This window comes from Bidens hawaiensis, unplaced genomic scaffold (genome assembly GCF_021521415.1).
Source record: "Bidens hawaiensis isolate Kalapana, Puna unplaced genomic scaffold, B.hawaiensis_p1.1 tig00010347_1, whole genome shotgun sequence".
Lineage (NCBI taxonomy): Eukaryota > Viridiplantae > Streptophyta > Magnoliopsida > Asterales > Asteraceae > Bidens > Bidens hawaiensis.
The window spans coordinates 193,517-215,177 of NW_027491785.1; the positions used below are offsets into that span (position 1 = coordinate 193,517).

Genomic DNA, 21,661 nt, shown 5'->3' on the forward strand with positions numbered 1-21,661 from the left:
TAAATGATTATATATATTCATGTATAAAACTAGGTAAGAGATTAGTATAAGAAGATTTATTCGCGTATAGGATGAGTATGGCATTCCCAACCCGATTACATGAAACATGCGAACTTGTTAATTTTACATTTTTTATTTCTTTGGGTAATAAAATTATATAAAGATTAAAATAGTAAAAAATATATTTGGAAATCCCAACACGTAATTTTTAACAAACTAACAGTACCCGAAACCATACATGTAATGGGCTAGATACAAACGAGCATTTAACCAAGATTATCAATATAAAGTTACACACCCACTAGTTAATAATGCTTGTAGCATATCTTATTGATACCAAGGTCATGTGTTGCTATGTGTTTATTCCTAATTAATTGAGGGTACGTTCTAGCCACAATAAATGTGCAAAATCAATACCTGACTTAGAATTAATCTATTTAAGTTGTATATTTCTAAACCTGTTTCATCCAGAACTTATAATAATATATTTTTTTTAAATATCTTCTTAGTATAGTTACTTAAAAAAAATAAAAAAATAAGAAAAAGAAAAGAAACTTAATGGCACATTGATACCTATTTTCATCACCCAAATCAATAAAGAAAATTGTTGTTATTATTATTATTATTATTATTATTATTATTATTATTAATGAGCAACAACTTTTGGGTATAATCCTTTGACCCAAAAAGAGCCATTTTTTATTAATTAATAAAATTCCATCATCCCCTATTCTGCATGGCTTAACTTAATACCTTGTAGCGAACCGTCAGCTGTAATCCGCTATTACTATAACCCTTACCCCTTCATCTCTGTGTATATACATATACATATATATGGATATATTATATAGAACATATATATATGGAAGAAGAATAATCTGTTCAGTGTAGAACAACCGTTTCATTTACAACAAAGGGTTTTCATTTTATTTTCAGTGCTTATTACTTTCATAATTCAAATAATAATAATCTTTAACCACTTTCTCTTGTTATATATATATATAAATAAATGGAGGATACATTCATTATCATTACCATTACTAGGGTTTTGTTTTTTGAAGCAAAACAATGCAGAAGTTAAACTCTTCCGAAGAGATCAGCCTTCTTGAACACCATTTGGTACAGTATTATTCAAGATTCATCTTTTCTTCATACCCACTTCATTTCCTTATCTGGGTCTGTTTTATTTTTGCGTTTTGATTCGAGTTTCCGAATAATGATTCGGTTTCTTGAAACTGTTTGTTCTTGATCAGTTATTTCTTAATTGTGTATATGTTTAGTTAAGAACTTAATATACATATGTTGTGATATCGATATTGATATGAAACTTGTTGTTTATTTTTTTGCTGCAGGATGAATTGAAGAAATCACATAAGTTTGCAGATGATGACTACAACAATACTTCTACTATACTTAGGACTAGGCTTGAAAGACTGCTAAAAGAAAGAGAATTAAGAAAATCTTTGAAATCGAATAATGAAGATAATATTGTTGAAATTACTAATGATGTCGATAATCAAATAGTTACTTCGAGGACCGAAAGTTTACCTACTGAAGAAGAATTAGCGAATGGAATCCGTCTAAGCAAGTTAGTTAGCAACGAATGCGAGACACAAGATAAACAAGTTAAACGGCATTCCAAACATAGGTTATTGGTTGTGGCCAATCGGCTTCCTGTGTCTGCGGTCAGGAAGGGTGAGGCTTGTTGGCAACTTGAAGTAAGTGCTGGCGGTCTAGTCAGCGCGCTTTTGGGTACGTTTATTTTTTTTATAATGTTTTCGTGACGAATACTAAATGTTGTAAAATAATTGAAGGGATAATGGAATTTGAAACTCGATGGATTGGATGGCCTGGTGTAAATGTACCCGATGAAATTGGACGGGAATCGCTTACTGAATCTTTAGCCAAAAAGGTTGAATCATTAGTTTTTATAAAGGTTGCATCTTTTAGTCATTTTGTTAATAATTTAATATCTTGATATGCAGAGATGTTTTCCTGTTTTTCTTGATGAGGATCTTGTGCATTTATATTACAACGGTTACAGTAACAACATATTGTGGCCACTTTTTCATTATTATGGACTTCCTCAAGAAGACTGGCTTGCAACTATTTGTAACTTTCAATCATAATTCGACGCGTACAAAAAGGCGAACCAAATGTTTGCAGATGTGATTGAAAAACATTATGAAGAAGGAGATGTTGTTTGGTGTCATGATTACCATCTTATGTTTGTTCCAAAATGTTTGAAAGAAAAGAATCCTCATATGAAAGTCGGTTGGTTTCTGCATACTCCATTTCCATCTTCCGAGATTCATAGGACAATGCCGTCTCGTTCAGAGCTGTTAACAGCTGTTCTTGCAGCTGATTTAGTCGGGTAATTATATTTATAATCTTTAGTTTGTTAAGGATTTATACATTATAAATTATTACTCGAGAATTGATTTTTTTTTATGTTTTTAGTTTTCATACGTATGATTACGCGAGGCATTTTGTGAGTGCATGCACGCGTATACTTGGGCTTGAGGGGACCCCTGTAGGGGTGGAAGATCAAGGGAGACTTACTCGTGTAGCTGCGGTATATATATTTATTAATTATCTCTCTTTTTTTACTAGTTTTACCTGTCATGTGATTTTTTTTATTTTTTCAAACCTCAGTTTCCTATTGGGATAGATGCTGATAGATTTGTAAGAGCTATTGAACTCCCACAAGTCAAGAATCATATCAAAGAATTCGAGGGGAGATTCGGTGGTCGAAAGGTGAGTTAAAAGCTGTCTTTTGCATGTGATTTGATTAAATACAGTATTTTTATATTACCCTTTTCGTCCAGTAACGTATCATGCAAATTATATTTGACAGATAATGCTAGGAGTCGATCGCCTTGACATGATTAAGGGAATTCCACAGAAGTTGCTGGCATTTGAAAAGTTCCTTGAAGAAAATCCAAGTTGGTGTGATAAAGTTGTTCTGCTGCAGATTGCAGTGCCAACAAGAACCGATGTCCCCGAGTGTATGTTTGACCATGTTGACCATTTTCTTCCCATATTCTGTTGGTTCATTAATCTAATGGAGTTTTTGTTTTTCTTGACAGATCAAAAGCTTACATGTCAAGTTCATGAAATTGTCGGACGGATTAATGGAAGATTTGGGACGCTTACATCCGTTCCAATTCATCATTTGGTGCGTCTCTTTGATACGATTAAAATACGTCTTTTAATAAATATGAAGAAACACTAAGTGACCCCGGGCAGATTACGGATAATCTGGGGGTTAAGTAATGTTTCCCACGAGGATGAGGTCCAGCAAAGAAAGTTGTTCTTCAGGTGACCTGCAAAACAGACACCGTAAGCTCGTCACTGAGAAGGGGGGGTTCCTCCTTGTGACCACCCTCCGGCGTGAGAATCAGACTAGATTGCTCTGAATATAAGTGTATATTAAGAGATTGCTAGAGAAGATAAGATAATGAGATATCAGATGATGTCCTTACCATTCCAAGGTGTTGGAGTATTTATAGCCGAAGGTAGGTTTCCAAGAAGGTACAGCCGGCTGAATAGTATTCCTGTTCTACCAACAGTGGGCTACGCACAAGCCATGCTGGTTGGTGGATAGGCAGCGGCTGATAGTGACAAGGCCGGCTGTATACTGTTCCACCAACTGTAGGCTACGCACGTCCCACAGTGAGGGTTGGTGAGTAGGCAGCGGCTAATAGTGACAAACAGTACTAGAGGGTGCTCCTCGTACTGTTGTCGGTGAGCTGTCACCCTGTGATTGGTTCATGGGCTGTTTTGGTCAGATCGTCTATTTTGCCCATACCTTGGCAGGTATAGTACAAAAGATCTTCCAGAAGCATACGGACTGGCTCATTTGGGCGGGAGTATTCCCGCTTTGCTCATTCCTTCAGGTGACATTACTGAAGTATCAAGAGTTAGTGCCTTGTGCGTGTAGCCTTGCTATTAGTGCGGGTAGCCTTCCCTGATGGCTTGTATCCGCAGCTGCGGGAACAAGCGGGGTACTTCACCATTGGGAGGCTTTCACTGCGGGAACAGCTGGCGTACTGCGCGTAAGGTCTTCATCTCTGAGCATGGTGGGTCCTGCGGAAGCAGTTGGTCCTTGCGCAGACGTCCCTCTTCAAGGTGAGTCTTGCGGGTCCAACTGGGCTCTGCTGGGACCTACCTCTTCAAGTCCCCCCAGTCCAATGTTCTTCTCATGAGTTATTAATAAGTGAGGTGAACTTTTGGACTTTAGCAAGGGGTTTTGAAAAGGGTTTTTAGTTTTAAGGTTTTCCGTGGGGATTCTTCCCGCGGTTTTCCTAATGCCACGCAGAAATTCCCGACTTTTCTGCTTGATCTTTGGGTATGATGCGGGTAGGTCTGTAACCTCCTCGCAAGTCAGGAGCGTTGAGTCCCACTTGTGTGGATTCTCCATGAGGTTTTGGTAGTTTTGAACATAGTGATCAATTATTTTAAAACCACCAATTCCATCTTGGAGTTTCAAACAATATGGTTCTCGACGTTCCCGCTATGCGGGGATGTTATTCCCGTTTCCGCAAGCATGGTCCAGAAGATCCTTCTTGGTTTCAATTCCCTGAGGAGCGCTAGGTATGTGAAGGGTTTTGCCTTGACACTGTACCCGCACTCGTTTTACGGTTACTTTACTTCCAAGGTATTCCTGGCGTCAATTCCTTGCGGGTGCTAAGTATGTGAAGGGTTTTGCCTTAACACTGTACTCGCACCTGTCTTATAGTTACTTGGTTGCCAAGGTAAGGGGTATTTTCCCGCTTTTGAATCTTTTTGAAATTTTGAAATTCGAAGAGTTGGTGAAAGGATAAGAACAGTCCAAACTATTGAAACGTCGTCCGACGGTTTCTTCTGACAGTGTCAGGACGTGCAGGAAGTTATGGCGACGTGACAGTATATGGTCATTCCAGGCGCTTTTTCAGGCGCGTGGGCGCGAATTTTCGGGCGCGTGGCCGCGAAATTAATGGCACGCGTCCTTTCAACAGCTGTTGCCAGCTTGCTTATTGCCACGTGTCATAGTTTCATTGCACCTGCGATTTCTCTCTCTTCCGCATTAAATTCATCGCATTAATTGCGATTAGTATATAAAGGGGGAGAGGGTCCTTTGCAATCCACACTTTCACTTTTCTCTTCATCTTCAAAACGATTTCCGGCGAATACTCACCTTTTCAGTCGAGCATTCTCTTGAAATCGTTCTCTTTTTCACACCTGCAAGATGTCTTCTGCTTACGATCTTGAGGCTACAGCCCAGGAGGCTGGGTGTACGCCGAGAACCCGTCATCCACGTCCGACAAGGATGACAAGAGTACTGCTGGCGAGTGCCAGCGTGCTCTGCCTGTCGATCTATATCAGTACATCGTCAGGAAGTTCATGCTCGAATCTCTCGAGCCTGAGTTTCCTGAACCTCACCAGACGGTGTATGATGCCCCCAGAGGCAAGATCGGGGTATATGCCGCATTCTTTGTCTATGGGAATCTTAGGTTCCCCTTGACGAAGTTTGTGTACCGTGTTCTGGAGAGGCACGGTGTACACCTGACCGAGGTACACCCGATGGCGATCGCAAAGATTCGCCACTTCGAGTGGGTGTGCCGGATTCTGGGCGTTGAGCCCTTCGTCGACCGCCTGATGACCTTCTACTCTTGGAGGTGCATCCAGGGGTGGTATACTCTGATAACCCGGATCAAGGGTTTGAAGATTTGCGCAACCGAGCGCAGTCTTCGTTCATGGAAGCGGGAGTTCTTTTATATCTCCCCTCGCGCCATCCCCCTTGCCATGAAGTTCAAGAATGGGCAAGCACTCCCCAGCCTTCACGCCTCCAACTACCAGGAGGCGGAATGGTTCTCAAAGATATCCCGAGTCCAATCTCCGGTTTACCGCTTTGCGGAGTCCGGGATGGTGATGCTCGGGATGAGCCGGGCGTGGAAGGATGCGGAGGCGCAAAAGATCCCGATCGTCCTTGAATACGGTTTGAACTCTGTCCCTTACGGTATGCTCTGTCTACTTTGTTTATATAGGTTTGTCTTCTAACTGATTTTCTTTTATTTCAGAGGGGAACGACTTGCAGTCGCTCCTCTATCCGCGGGAGGCTGATAGTCCCGCTCGGATGGGTACTCGTGCTCTAGATAAGAACGAGTTGCCCATCCTTGAACAGACGGCGGATCGGTTCGTGGAGGTCTACCCGCCAGGCCAAGAGATCCTGAGCGCCAGGCGGCCAGGTAAGGCGTTATTCAACCCTCGACCCCTCAATGCTGAAACCTCTGCTGGAATTCCTCTAATCTTGTGTTCTGATGAGGAATCCGCAGATGGTCCTCCGTTGGTGCGGAAGAAGAAAGCTGCCGGCGGGAAGGGGAAGGCGAAGGTGGCCTCCACTGCCGATCCGGTGCCTCGGTCTGATTCAGAGACCGAGAGCGAGGAGGTGGCGGGGAACCCTGGTGGTGATAAGACCACTGCTCCGGAGGCTGCGACGACTGTCACCTCCGGAGAGCCCAGGATGACGACGGTGAGCGGCGCAAAGAGGCCGGCTCCATCGGGTTCGTCCCCGCCTGTCCGCACTTTTAGGCTCAAGAAAACCCGTAAGTACAAACTTCATTTTTAACTTCATAGCTTTCCATCATTAATACTTATCTCCTTTGTGCAGGCGTGGATGCTACCGCATTCTAGGGTGGAGCGGGGAGGAGTACCTCCGGACCCATGACGGTAGGCTTGGTCAGCCTACCTGAGGCGACGACCCAGGCGGCTGCGCCTGTTTCCGTTGGTTCAGTTGCTCACCCCGTTGAGCCAACTGTTCCAACTGTGATGACATCACCGCCGGCTGTCAGGGCCATATTTACTGAATCTTTCACTGAGCCGGCGGTGACTTTTTCTGCGGACTCCTCCGCAGCGGCGACCACGGTTGTGAGTTCACCTACGGTGAGTTCACCTCCGCTGGTTTCTACTACCGCGGCGGCCTTCACCATGCCTCCTCCGTCATCGGCAACGATGACCGATCCTTCAGGTATGCTTGGGGCTTCTCGCCAACCTCTGCCTTCTTCCCATCTGCCTGACCTCTTGGACGGATTTCCCTTGGGTTCAGGTGATGGGTTTGGCGGCTATCGGCCTGTTGTCAACCCTACAGCCTACAGGTGCGTAGGGTTCTTTTGGCCTTTTTTTTTTTATATATATATATCATCTTTTCCTAACTGCTTTTTGTTTTTTGCAGTGTCGGATTCCAATGAAGTGTATGTTCCACGATGGAACATCCGCCGAGGAACAACCCTTCGCGCGCCTGTGGAGTGCGTGGAATGGGCTCGTCACGCAGCTCCCAGTGGTGCGTTGGGGGAAGCCATGGCTAGCTACCAAGAGGGTAGGCTAACCAATGAGCTTCGGGTTCTCCTGGCCCGGATGCAGCCGCGCGTCGAGCTGCTTTGTCGTGAAAACGACAAGTTAAAAGCAGCTCGCATCCAAGAAGTAGCTCAGGCGCGGGCTGTCCGGGAGGAGAATAGGAGGCTTACCGCAGTGGATGCGGAAAAGGAGAAGGCCTTCAAGGCCCTCGAGGTTGAAGTTCAGGCCCGGCTCGAGGCCCGTTCCAAGGCTGCCCAAGCTGTTAACGAACAGCTTCGGCTGGCTAAGGAAACTGCACGGAACGCAACCGAGAGGGCCACCAAGGCTGAAGCTGTTGCTGAGCCTCTACGCCTCGAGAATGAGGAACTTAAAGCCAAATTAGAGGCGCTCCAACAGGCTCATGATGCCTTGGCGATGGAAGACGCCAAGAAGCTCCAAGAGATCTTGGACCAGAGGGGCGTGCTTGACCACACTGAGCGGAAGCTAAAGGGTGTTGAAGAGGCTGCTGCAAAGGAAGTGTTGCTTGCCAACCTCAATAAAAGTGAAGCCGAACGCGCCCGTAACCAAGCTAAAGCCGCCCTCCAAGAGGCTCTGGTTGCCAATGAATGGCTTCTTCGAGAAGCGTTGTCTCAGGTAAGTTTAACTTCATAATGTCTTTACGCTTTTCTTTGTAAATAGAAAGGTTTTGATACCTGTATTTTTTCTTGTAGGTTGTGCATCGAGTCTTTACGGACACATCATACTACGATGCCATGAGCGCAGCCCTCAACGCTTCTCATGAGGATGGGGAAAAGGCCGGCTTCCTGCTTGGTCTAGGGTTTGTTGAGAAAGGCATCCCGCCTTCCAACTTCCCTTTGTATGATGTGGATACTGAAGCTGTTATGACCAAGCAGTGAATCAGTATGCCGCCTTCCCGCATCCGGTGGTGGAGAAGGTGAACGAAGTCGCTGCTGCTGATGATGGGCTAGCTATCCTTAAAGCTTTTCTTGAACCGCCACGCTCTACTGATGGTGCGGGTCCAAGTGGAAGTGGTCCTGAAGCTTGATCCTGAAGATCCCTTTCCACCATTAGAGTAGATTTTTATTTTTGTATAGCTTCTTTTGTATGCGGGTATGCACCCAGCAATCTTTGTAATATTTGAATTTGATGGAATAAAGATTGTGTTAATTCCTTGCCTTGTTTATTTTACGCATGTTTTGATTTAACTTAGCAATTTCTTTAGTACTTAGATAAGTTAACTTTTTAACGTGGCAAATTATAAGTTTGTTTCGCTTCCTCTTTCATGATTGTGCGGGTATGACCGTCACTTACACTTAGTAGGATGGCTTAACTTTACTTATATCTGACCTGCGTGGAAGTTTTCCTCATCTTTTCCTTTGAAATTTTCTAAGTGTTTTAGAATAAGTTAACCTTTGAACGTGGTAGATAATAGGTTGAAATTTTGCCTCCTTTTTCGTGATTGTGCGGGTAAGACCGTCACTTGCACTTAGTAGGATGGCTAAACTTTGCCTACATCTGACCTGCGTGGAGGTTTTCCTTAAACTTTTGAAATTTTTACCGTTTTGTGTTTATGCGGGTTTTGCCGCCTTCCACACGTAACGACTTACTTCTTCCCATATTTATGCGGTGAATACCGGCACATCAGTGTGGGAAGTTCATAAGTATAAAGGTAAGGCTATCAACACATTGTTAAAGGAGAATCATTTCCATTAGAAGTGGCTCTAGGCCTTTTCTTTACAAGTTTGGAATTGATCTACATGTAACATTTGCGTAATTGAGCTCCATTCCATGTTCTTGGGATGGGAGTGCCATCGAGCCTTTCGAGCCGGTACGCGCCCTTTCCCAGAACTTCTTTGATAATGTATGGCCCTTCCCAGACCGGGGGCAGTTTTCCTGGGCGTTGTTGGTTCGAAGCCTCGTTGTTACGCAGTATGTAGTCTCCTATATTGAAGTTGCAGAGTTTTACCCGCGTGTTGTAGTACTTTTGCATTTGTCGCTTGTAGTTCTCTTCACGCACTGCGGCTAAGTCTCTGCGTTCCTCGGTTAGCATAAGGTCTAACCGTCTTTCCGCATCATTGTCATCTGGCTGAATCAAGACCCTTGGTGAGGGTAAACCAATTTCGACCGGGACCATGGCTTCAGTGCCATAAGTGAGACTGAACGGGGTTTCTCCCGTACTGGCCTTTTTCAGCGTTCTGTTTGCCCAAAGGACGTGCGGAAGCTCGTCCACCCAGCCGGATCTGTGTTCCAAGTGTCTTTTCTTTATGCCTTCGACGATGCTAATATTTTCTTTTTCTACCTCACCATTACCTTGCGGGTGCGCCACTGAGGTAAAAGTGTGGGTGATTTGGAGTTCTTCCAGCCACTTTTGCAGCTTCTTGTCAGCAAAGTTGGTGCCGTTATCGCTCACCAAATTCTGTGGAAGTCCAAAACGACAAATAATAAATTCAAATAAATTTTTTGATATGTTTCGCGGTTGTTTGGGCTAAGGGTTTTGCTTCTATCCACTTGGTGAAGTAGTCGATGGCTACCACTAGGAACTGAACATTTCCTGCTGCTGTAGGAAATGGGCCTGTCATATCGATGGCCCACTTCTGAAATGGCCATGCAGAGGTGACTGGAACAAGTTCATTCTTCGGGCGATGCGTGTTGGGTGCGTAGAGCTGACAAGACCTGCACTTTCTGATGTATGCCAGCGCATCTGTATGCATCCCCGGCCAAAAGTATCCCGCGTTGTTTAGCTTAGCTACAACAGCGCGTGGACCTGCGTGTACTCCACAGATGCCTTCGTGTACTTCCCTTAGGAGGTAGTTAGCATCTTGGTTGTCCACACATCTTAAGAGTGGGCCAAGAAAGTTACGTCTGTAAAGGATGTCATCGATGAGTTGATAATTCAGTGCTTTACAGCGTAGTTTTCTTGCCTGTGTTTTTGACTCTGGTAGTGTACCTGCCGCAAGGTAATTTATTATTGGTGTCATCCACGTTTCTGTGTTGGTTTGGATGACACAAATTTCCTTGTGCGGGACTGAAGCTGCCTCGAGGAGTTCAATGCGGATGTCCTTTCCCAAGTGGGTGAAGGCTAATGATGCAAGCTTGCTTAACGCATCCGCAGATTTGTTTTCACTACGCTTGACATGTATGACTTTGCAATCGTTAAAATCGTGCATAAGGGTTTTTGCTTGTGCGAGGTACAGAGCCATTGTGTCGTTCACGGCCGTGTACGTCCCGTTGATTTGGTTGGCTACTAACACGGAATCCACGTGGGCTTCCAAGTGTTTCACTCCCATCTTACGCGCAATTCTCAGCCCGGCCAAGAATGCTTCATACTCGGCTTCGTTATTCGTACTTGGAAAATCCAGTCGAATAGCGTAAGTGTATTCTTGGCCTGCTGGGTTGGTTAGTTTCAGCCCTGCGCCTGAACCCTCGTTACTGGCTGCTCCATCAGTGTAGAGTCGCCAGACATCATTGATGTCCTGTGCTGGAGAGGGTTGAGCCTCTTCCTAGCACTCTTTTTCCCGCGATGCAGGCACTTCCGCAATAAAGTCGGCCAAAACCTGGCCTTTTATGGCTGGTCTTGGCTTATACTTTATTGCGTATTCCCCCAACTCAATTGCCCATTTAGCTAGGCGTCCCGATAACTCGGGTTTGCGTAGAACGTTTGCAAGTTTGAAGTTGGAGAGAATGGTGATTGGGTGACCCTGGAAATATCGTCTTAACCTACGTGAAGCGTGTATAAGTGCTAAGACTAATTTTTCGAGGGTAGAGTACCGGGTTTCTACGTCTGTTAGGATACGGCTGACATAATAGATTGGCATCTGGATGCTTTTACGTTCAACTAGTAGGACCGCCCCGGTTGCTCTATCTGTTGCGGAAAGGTATAGGATTAACTCCTCCCCCGCTTTTGGTGCTGTGAGCGTTGGGAATTCGATCAAGCGTGACCGAATCTCTTGAAAAGCTGCTTCCGCTTCTGGTGTCCAGCGGAAGTGCGTTTTCTTTAAACAGTTTCTCAACGTTGACACGAAAGGAAACGACTTATCCGCGTGGTTTGCCAAAAAGCGATTAAGTGCGACTAGTCGTCCATTCAGTGTCTGAGCCTGTTTGATGGTAGTAGGTGATTCCATTTTGATAATGGCTTCGACCTTTTCAGGGTTCGCTCTGAAGCCATCTTTAGTGACGATGACCCCCAAGAACTTCCCTTCTTCCATTCCAAAGGCACACTTGCTCGGGTTGAGCTTCATGTTTATCTTCCTGAGCGTGTTGAAAGTTTCTTCGATGTCTTTCAACATCGCTTCTGCGTCAGGGCTTTTGATGACCAAGTCATCCATGTAGACTTCCAAGTTCCTCCCAATTTGGGCATGAAACTAGTTGTCCATCAGGCGTTGGTATGTGGACCCGGCATTCTTAAGTCCAAATGGCATCATTTGATAACAAAATGTGCCATCGGGCGTCCGAAAAGCGGTTTTGTCCTGATCATCAACGGCCATGTGGATTTGATGGTACCCCTTATACGCATCCAGGAAGCATTTAAGGCGAAACGGTGCTAACGAATCCACCTTAAGATCAATTTCGGGTAACGGATAACAATCTTTGGGGCATGCTTTGTTTAAGTCCTTGAAATCTATGCACATGCGCCATTGTTTGTTATTCTTCGGTACCATAACGGGATTTGCAACCCATGTTTGATATCTGCTAACGCGTACGATGCCTGCGTCAAGGAGTTCCTTGACTTGGGTTCTACACGCGTTAGTTTGTTCTGGCCCCATTACTCTGCGCTTTTGTACGACTGGCGTAACAGCCGGATCGCACTTGAGCTTATGCTCTGCCTTACTTCGGGGTACACCAGTCATGTCAGCTGGTGTCCACGCGAAGATGTCAGCGTTTTTCTGTAGTAAGCGTTTGAGTAAGGTGCGTGTGGGATCAACAACTGTTGGGCCAATGGTAACGGCCTGGTCAGGGTATTTGCCGTTGAAGGCCCATCTTTCCGGTTCGGTGATGGTTGGTTTAGCCATCTTTGGTTTGGGTTTAGATGAGACAGATGCGATGCATACCTGGGGAATGCCGGTGATCATCGCTACACCCTCAGCTGTTGGCCATCCCATCATGCCGTGGACTGAAGATACCACGGCTTTGAATCTTGCCATCCCGTTTCTTTCGAAGAGAATGTCGTATGTGTGGTGTGGCTTCCTCATCACGACAAAATCCACGTCTTCTGTGCGTGAGTGATTCCCGTCCGTAAGAGTGACGGGGAAAGATAGGATACCCAGGGGGGTGTTTGTGCTGCCGTCGAACCCTTCCATCGAGGCGTAGATCGTTTCCAGGCGTTCATTGTCTTCGTCATCTAGCTTGTCGAAGAACTGCCTGTACATCACCGTTGACGAGGCGCCGTTGTCAGCAAGAGTGCGAGAAGTGATGTAGTGCCCCAGCTGGCTTTTGATGACGATAGGGCCTTCTTTGCTGGGTCCTCCTGGCACTCGCGGGAAGCTCACCTCAGCTTCCTTCCACGCGCATGGTTCTGTCGCTCGCCTTTTTCTTCCTCTGATGTTGCCATGAACCATGTTGATGCTGATGTCAACGGGCTTTCGTCCGTTGCCTCTGTACCGGTTATCATTCCTTCCTCCCTTCTTGATTGATGCCACAAGGTGTGCAAGTCTTCCATCCTTGACACGAATGTTTCAACAATATCCTTCAAGGATGTACACTCCTCCGTACTATGACCTTTTGTCTCGTGGAAGTCACAGGATTTGCTTTGATCCATATTAGGTCGCTGCCGGATCATTGGAGCTTTTGGCCATGGTAGTTTTTCGGTGGCAAATATCTCCGTGACGCTTTTGGTGAGTGGCGTCCACCGGTGTTTTCGGCTTGAAGGGTGTGTGTTATCTCTTCCGCCAACAAGAGGGTGAGAGCTGGATGAGGTGTCAAAGTTTACCCTTGACTGCCAAATACCTAGCTTCCTCTTTTTGTTCTGCCGGGCGATCCGAACATTGTTTCTCTAGTCCTTTGCGTGTAGAGGTGTGTACTCTGGGGAAGATCCCTTCCCAGTTGCTTCTCCGTCTCGGCAAAGCGCTTGGCCGCCGTCATGATGGCATCCCATGTGGATGGCATGCCGTCCTTACCCGTCAATGTGCGGATAAGCTCTGGGTATTCGGCGCCCTGGATGAAAGCGGCGCGAACAAGATCTTCACTTATGTTGCCCAGACTCAGCTTTTTGGAGTTGAAGCGAGTGATGAAGTCTAGTAAAGATTCATCCTCCTCTCTAACGCAGTTGAGGATCGTCCACTGTTCTTCAGTATATTTCCTCTGTTGGCTGAAGTGTTGGCTGTACTTGTTCTGAAAGTCAGCCCAATCATAGATGTGGTGGATCAGTAAACGATCGAACCATGCCCTAGCCGCTCCAACCAGAGTCATCTGGAACATATAACACCACGTGGGTTCCGTCCAGTTATTGACGGTTGCCCCCGCAATGAATCTGTTCAAGTGGTCGTCTGGGTCGGATAGACCATCATAAGTGCCGATGTTGGACATTTGTTTGGCACTTCTCGGGGCGATTGCTTCCGCAATGTCCCTTGCAAACTTGGACTTTCCTGCATTTGCAGCAGTTGGTCTAAAGGTTTTGGAGAAGTCACGTGGGTTTCTCCCCGCGTTCGTTGGTTTAAAGGTTTCTCCAAAATTCCTTGTCGGTTGGAAGTCCGTTTCCTTACGCTTCCCTTTTGCCTTATGGCGAGGGTTTGCGTCGGTATCGGATTCTTCCCGCTCATCGTCCGAGTACTCGCACTCACTGTTCATGTTGAGATGTTGGCGAGTACTGCCGAATTCGTCAGCCTGTTGAAGTGAACGCAAGCGTTCATCCAACTCAGCTTGGAATTCTTTCTGACGTGCTTCGGCCCACGCCTTAACTTGATCAAGTGTTTGGCGAGGGACCCTCGTCCGTTTCTCCAACTGGGCATCAGTGAACCCCAGTGAAATATTGTTTACTGCACTTGTCCCGGCTTGGGTAACCGGGGTAGTGTTCGTAAAATTTGTATAACCGCCGGTGTTCCCCCCAGTTGCTGGGGTTGTGGTTACCGGGGTTTCTTGGTCACTTACTGGCTTTGGGACCGGAGTAACGTTAACCATTTCTTCAGAAATTTTGAAAAAAACTAAGAATTAGTTCTAGCTTTTATGCACCGATGGCGCCAATGAAGAAACACTAAGTGACCCCGGGCAGATTACGGATAATCTGGGGGTTAATTAATGTTTCCCACGAGGATGAGGTCCAGCAAAGAAAGTTGTTCTTCAGGTGACCTGCAAAACAGACACCGTAAGCTCGTCACTGAGAAGGGGGGGTTCCTCCTTGTGACCACCCTCCGGCGTGAGAATCAGACTAGATTGCTCTGAATATAAGTGTATATTAAGAGATTGCTAGAGAAGATAAGATAATGAGATATCAGATGATGTCCTTACCATTCCAAGGTGTTGGAGTATTTATAGCCGAAGGTAGGTTTCCAAGAAGGTACAGCCGGCTGAATAGTATTCATGTTCTACCAACAGTGGGCTACGCACAAGCCATGCTGGTTGGTGGATAGGCAGCGGCTGATAGTGACAAGGCCGGCTGTATACTGTTCCACCAACTGTAGGCTACGCACGTCCCACAGTGAGGGTTGGTGAGTAGGCAGCGGCTAATAGTGACAAACAGTACTAGAGGGTGCTCCTCGTACTGTTGTCGGTGAGCTGTCACCCTGTGATTGGTTCATGGGCTGTTTTGGTCAGATCGTCTATTTTGCCCATACCTTGGCAGGTATAGTACAAAAGATCTTCCAGAAGCATACGGACTGGCTCATTTGGGCGGGAGTATTCCCGCTTTGCTCATTCCTTCAGGTGACATTACTGAAGTATCAAGAGTTAGTGCCTTGTGCGTGTAGCCTTGCTATTAGTGCGGGTAGCCTTCCCTGATGGCTTGTATCCGCAGCTGCGGGAACAAGCGGGGTACTTCACCATTGGGAGGCTTTCCCTGCGGGAACAGCTGGCGTACTGCGCGTAAGGTCTTCATCTCTGAGCATGGTGGGTCCTGCGGAAGCAGTTGGTCCTTGCGCAGACGTCCCTCTTCAAGGTGAGTCTTGCGGGTCCAACTGGGCTCTGCTGGGACCTACCTCTTCAAAATATCTTCCTTTTTAAAGATTTGGCTCACTTTCTTCTGCATTATACAGGACCGGTCTTTTGACTTTCATGCCTTATGTGCGCTATACGCCATGACTGGTATCATTTTGATCTTACTATGTTATTTTATATAGCTTTCAATAAATTCCAATTAACACTCATAACTTGTGTGAGATTAGATGTCGCGCTCGTTACATCTTTAAGGGACGGAATGAATCTTGTGAGTTATGAATTTGTGGCCTGCCAAGCTTCAAAGAAAGGCGTTCTGATTCTAAGCGAGGTACTCAACTACTCATACATCTTTTAGTGATCACACATTTTTTTTAATATTATTTTAATGTTCGTATTTAACCATTTTCCATGTTACATTTACATAGTTTGCAGGAGCAGCGCAGTCTCTCGGCGCAGGGGCACTTTTGGTAAATCCATGGAATGTCACGGAAGTCGCGTCTTCAATTGCTTATGCTCTTAATATGCCTTCTGAAGAAAGGGAAAAAAGACACCAGTATAACTACATGCATGTCACTACTCATACATCTCAAGAATGGGCTGGAACATTTGTTAGGTTTGTGTTTTCTTAATTTGTGTTTTATTTATCTATTTATTTTTATTTTTCGGTTTTCGTTAATAGTGTTCTTTCGTATAGCGAACTTAATGATACAGTTGTGGAGGCTCAACTGAGAACCAAACAGATTCCACCTCAGCTTCAAACCGAACATGCTGTTGACCGCTATCGGTGTTCCAATAACTGTCTAATCATATTGGTATGCTGACTATTACCTAGAATGACATTTTTGAGATTATATGATATTACATAATATGAAATGTTATGCCAAATTCTGATTATTACCTAAAATGACATTTTTGTGTTAAAGAAATAAGACAGTAAGTTTAAATAAGGGGTAAATGAGTAATTTTGTTTTATAGGGGTTCAATGCAACATTGACTAAACCAATGAATGCTGATGGAAGAAGTGACCAATTTAAAGAAATGGAACTTAACCTGCATCCTGAGCTAGAAGAGGCTTTAAAGAAGCTTTGTGATGATCCAAGATCAACGGTTGTGATTGTAAGCGGGAGCCCCCGAAACGTACTCGATAAGGTAGCAAACTGTTTTTTGCAAACGCATTTAATTTTTTTTTCTTTTTCTCAGTTTGACTTTTGCTGACTCGATGATTCTGCAGAACTTTGAAGATCACAGCATTTGGCTTGCAGCTGAACATGGCGTATTTTTAAGAACCCCTAACAAGAAATGGTTTCAAAACATGACTGATAATATACATATGGATTGGATCGAGAGTGTTAAGGTGTGTGCATGCTTATGCTTGTTTATGGTCAAACGGGCCAGTTTGACCTGTTAAAGTTTCTTGAAATTTTCTGACTTGTTCTTGAAATTTGATACTGGTTGCAGCATGTTTTCGAGTACTTCACTGAACGAACTCCACGATCTTACTATGAGCTTCGCGAGACATCAATCATTTGGAATTATAAGTATTCAGGTTAGTACCCAACTTCACATTTCACATTTATAAAGTTTTCGTAACCACGATTAATCATTTTTTCTTCTTTTTGTTGATTTTTAACAAAAGATTTTGAGTTTGGAAGACTTCAAGCGAAGGACATGTTGCAGCATTTGTGTACCGGGCCCATATCAAACGCTTCAGTAGAAGTGGTTCAAGGTGGACGGTCTGTTGAGGTTCGAGCCAATGGGGTGTCAAAGGTTTGACCTTTTTTGAAATCCTTTCACGTGACGTGTTATAGCACGAAACCTGCGTTGACTTTGACTCTATTTTTTTATGTGAATTTCTATTTAGGGTGTGAGCATAAGTGGCATTTTGGGTCAAGTTATACATGACAAAGATATGAAGGCTCCTATTGACTATGTACTGTGTGTTGGCCATTTCCTTCCTAAGGTAAATATTCAGTTGACCTTTTATAAAGATTAAAATTGTTGACTTTTAGTCAACTTAAGGAGTCTAATGCTGAATCAGGGGCAATTTGTCTTTTTGCCTTTTGCTCAAAGACGGGATATTTTTTCATTTTCTTGCAATTTTGATAATTGGTGGATTTTGTTTATATTTTTATATCTATCTAACGAGTTAAAGGATTAGTTTAAAGGGAAACGGGTCAAATGAGCAAAAAGATAACCTTTTTGACCGAAAGATAATCTTTTGATGATCGAGTGGATCCGGTTTATGTTTGATATCAACCAAAAAATATCCTTTTTGACCCATTACTCGACCCGCTTGTATATGTTGACCATGTGCTTATTAATATTATTATTTCAGGATGAAGATATATACATGTTTTTTGAGCCGGAACTTCCTGCGATAACTGCAAGCCCGGCCCACTCAAGTTTCGGGATTCCAACGAACGGGTTGTCTCCAAATCTTTCAGAAGAAAGAACCAAATCCGGCGACCATTCAGTTAATGACAACAATAGCTGCTCCTGCTCTACAAATGGAAACATGACCATAAATGCATCAGGCCCAACGGGCCATGGTTCATCAGTGCTTGATCTTCAAGGTGACAACTACTTCTCGTGTGCAGTTGGAAGAAAGCGGTCAACGGCAAGGTATCTGTTGAACTCTTCTGTTGATGTGGTGGCTTTGTTGAAAAAACTGGCAGATTGATCATATTGCAGATATGCAAAATTCTATGTTGGAGGTCACAAACTTAGGTTACATAAGTGTTTTTTAGTTGTGTTTTTGTTAGATTGTTCGGTTTTGACAACGACGGAGACGATCATAATGTCCAAATTTTACTAGTTTGAGTTTCTTATAGATTTTTGGTTTCCATTGTAATAATGTTTGTTTAGTTTCATTTCTCGGTGTTGGCTATATTGTGATTTGTAGAATTGTAGAAAATATCAAGTTTTGGTTTAAGATTAAAGAAAGAACCGTTTTGTTTAAATAAAAACCGGAAACTAAGGTTTTAGTTTTGTATGAGTAGAATTTCACATACCCATAATTTTTTGTACAAATATACAATGAATATGATATAATAATAATTTGTATATTTAATTATGAAATAAATAAATAAATTGTATATTAGTGTATATGTATATATGTGAAGTTGGGGGAAAAGATCCAATACAATAATGCCTTAACGTACAATACGTGCGCGAGTCCATTTTTTACGAATCGATCCATAAAATCACATCCAAACATCTCGGAATCGTCAATACATATATCCAATCAATCATTGGTTCACCGAAAAAATAGTTTTGGATGGTTAATCGATCAATTTTTCACTTTTTGTTCACAAAGACCATTTTTGAGCGTTTAATGAGCGTTTAAGTTTTCTGAGCGTTTTAGGTTTTTGCCTTTAAACGTCTCGCGTAACTACCGTACGTTAAGACATTAGCATACAGTAATCGCACCCTATAATTATATATATATATAGGGGTGAGTTAACGTACAATAATGGCTTATCGTACATTAGGTACGCGACATTCCAGAACGTTTGATTAAAAAACGCGTGGTGACAATTTCGTAAATAACCCAACAGTAGTTCGCGATCAAAATTCGTCGATTACAAATCAACTCTGATTCAAATTCGGAACTTGTCGCTCAATCTAATCCAATTTCTAAACTCTAATCACAGCTTACAATATGAAATCTCAAAAGTCAAAAACCAAAATTGAAATAGAACGTCATTGAACATAAAAAATCTTCAAATTGATCAAAAATTGATGATTTAATCAATCGAATTGATTTGTAAGAGGCTTTGGAATCATCAATCGATTATTAAAATACAGATTAAAACACTTAATTGAGCTATGATTAGGGTTCATGTTTAAACGTTATGCTCAAAGTTTATACGTTCTGACCAAAATAAACACCAAACTGATGATTTTAATCAATCGAATTGATGTGTAGAAGTATTTAGAATCATCAATCGATTATAGGATTGCAGAAATAACGCACTCAATCGAGCTCTGATTAGGGTTCAACATGTTATGTTTAAACGTTCTGAAACAAAACTGAAGACCTATAAACGTTCTGATACGTTCAATGAAGTTTTGGGTGTTAAAAAAATGAACATCTTTAAACGTTCTAATACTTTCAATGAAATTCTGGATGTTCAAATACGTTCTATTTAAACGTTCAGAACAAAATCAATTAAACTTTAAAAAGTTCTGTACAAAAAGTTTATACGTTCTGTTTATACGTTTTTAAATAATGTTGTTTATAAGTTCAGTACAAATATTATGTTTAAACGTTCTGAAACAAAACTGAATACCTTTAAACGTTCTGACCAAAAAAGAACATCTTTAAACGTTCTAATACATTCAAAGAAGATCTGGGTGTTAAAAAAATGAACATCTTTAAACATTCTAATACGTTCTAAGAAGTTCAAGTTGTTAAAAAAAGTTTAGAAGTTCTGATAAAGTTTAGAAGTTCTGGGTGTTCAGAACTTCTAAAGCTAACCAAAAAAAAAAATTAAACACCTGTAAATATGAAATTGAACACTGAAATCACTTCATATAATCTCATAATTATCAAACAATCGTCAATCAACCGTTAATTTGATCATTGATTCGGTTATATGAACAAAATATAGAGCGTCTGCAACTGGGTTTCTCCAAAACTCAAAATTGATTAATTGAAACTTCAAATTGATGATTAATTGGACCAATTTTAAAGTTTAATTGATCAATTAGTTCAACAATTTCAAGTTCAATTGGGCAATTTTATCAACTGACATGCTAGCAACGATTGATGGTTGTGTCGGAAGAAGATGGTGGTCGCGAAGGTGGATGGTGGACGGAATCTTTGAACGGCGATGGTGAAGGTGGACGGATTCGACGGGAGAAGAGGTTGACGGAAGCCAGCTCGCGTAATTGTGATTTTAGGATTAGGATGATTATTGAAGATGGATGTTCCAGATGGTCACGTACCTATTGTACGATAAAGAATTTGCATATTCTATCCTTTATCTATATATATATATATATATTTATATAGTTAAAACAACGGAAACTATAATTTAGAAGTAATAAACAAAGTGAACCATATAATTAAACGAGTCAAACTTGATATTAGACGAGGTCGGCTCATGAATTTGACTCAGTTTAGACTTTAGAGCATCTACAACAGGCTACGTAGCCCGAGGTCTAGATGATGTGGCAAAGGAATGGACTTTTAGGTGACAAACTTTACTTGTGGAGCTAGTTTGTGAAGGTGGGGCTTGTGATTACAAGCCTGCAACAAACTTCTGACGTGGCACATTTGTGGGGCCACCCTCGCTCTCTCTATCTAATGGATATATTATATTTATACTGCTATAATATTTTCAATGTGATTTATGAAGATTTGTTATTGTAGAAAAGTTAAAGGTTTTTTAAAAAAGTTTGAAATATGATGTGACGTTTATATAACGGTTTGTAAAGATTTGTTGTTGTGGATGCTCTTAGTTGGTTGAAGTTTGAGAGGTGTAGGTGCATAGGAGTTTGAATCTTGCAAAATGGACCTAGACTTGGTCCCCAAAAGGACCGCTCGATCATGGTAAGTTGTGTCACACTTTGATTCTATGTTATCTATTGTCTTTATATGCTTGTTTTTAGATGAAAATTTTCTTTCTTCTATTTGACTTGAGAGTCATAGATCCTTAGGTATCGTTTACTTTTGTGGTATGAGAGATTGCGCATATGTATGACAAAGACCGTCACTAGAGATCCTATCACGCGATCAAGATAGGTAGCAGTTGACCATGTTATCATCATCACTTTAAACACCACGGATGTTTACTATATTCTCTCGAACACTTATTCAATGAGCATGTTCGTCTTCATTGTTGGTCCACTTAACCTTATTAATAGCGAGTCAAAAATAGAAAGTAAAGGCTTATAGAAACGTTAAAGAAAATATGCAAAAATGACCACATATGATCCTTTTCTTTGGCCCACTTTGACCTCTTTAAGATCTTAGTTATATAAAAAATTGAAGCCTACTAGAATTACGCCATGACCCAGAGGTCATCCAAAAATGGCATGCAAGACTAGGGGTGGGGTGAGGTGGGCATCTAAGTTCCCAAAAAAAAATATGTTTACTTTTTGAAAATTTTAAAAGTTTATAAGAACTATTTTCAAAATTGTTCTAACTCTTATTATTTATATTATCAAAACCAAGAAAAAAATCGTGTCAGTAAGGCTACCCGCTATGGGGCGGGGTTGGCTGAGTTGGCCGGCG

At 42.7% G+C, this 21,661-nt stretch overlaps 1 pseudogene across 1 annotated transcript; it reads left to right on the top strand.

The window, feature by feature from the left end:
• The first annotated feature begins 1,068 nt into the window (after nucleotides 1-1,068).
• Nucleotides 1,069-18,269, top strand: LOC143534837 (alpha,alpha-trehalose-phosphate synthase [UDP-forming] 1-like; annotated as a pseudogene). The gene is made up of 18 exons (XR_013135614.1): nucleotides 1,069-1,119; nucleotides 1,353-1,752; nucleotides 1,815-1,912; nucleotides 1,986-2,374; nucleotides 2,461-2,575; nucleotides 2,656-2,757; nucleotides 2,858-3,008; nucleotides 3,090-3,178; nucleotides 15,519-15,567; nucleotides 15,648-15,748; nucleotides 15,846-16,033; nucleotides 16,115-16,232; nucleotides 16,396-16,569; nucleotides 16,652-16,774; nucleotides 16,879-16,966; nucleotides 17,057-17,187; nucleotides 17,282-17,380; nucleotides 17,756-18,269. The product of XR_013135614.1 is annotated as an alpha,alpha-trehalose-phosphate synthase [UDP-forming] 1-like (transcript).
• The last annotated feature ends 3,392 nt before the right edge of the window (nucleotides 18,270-21,661 follow it).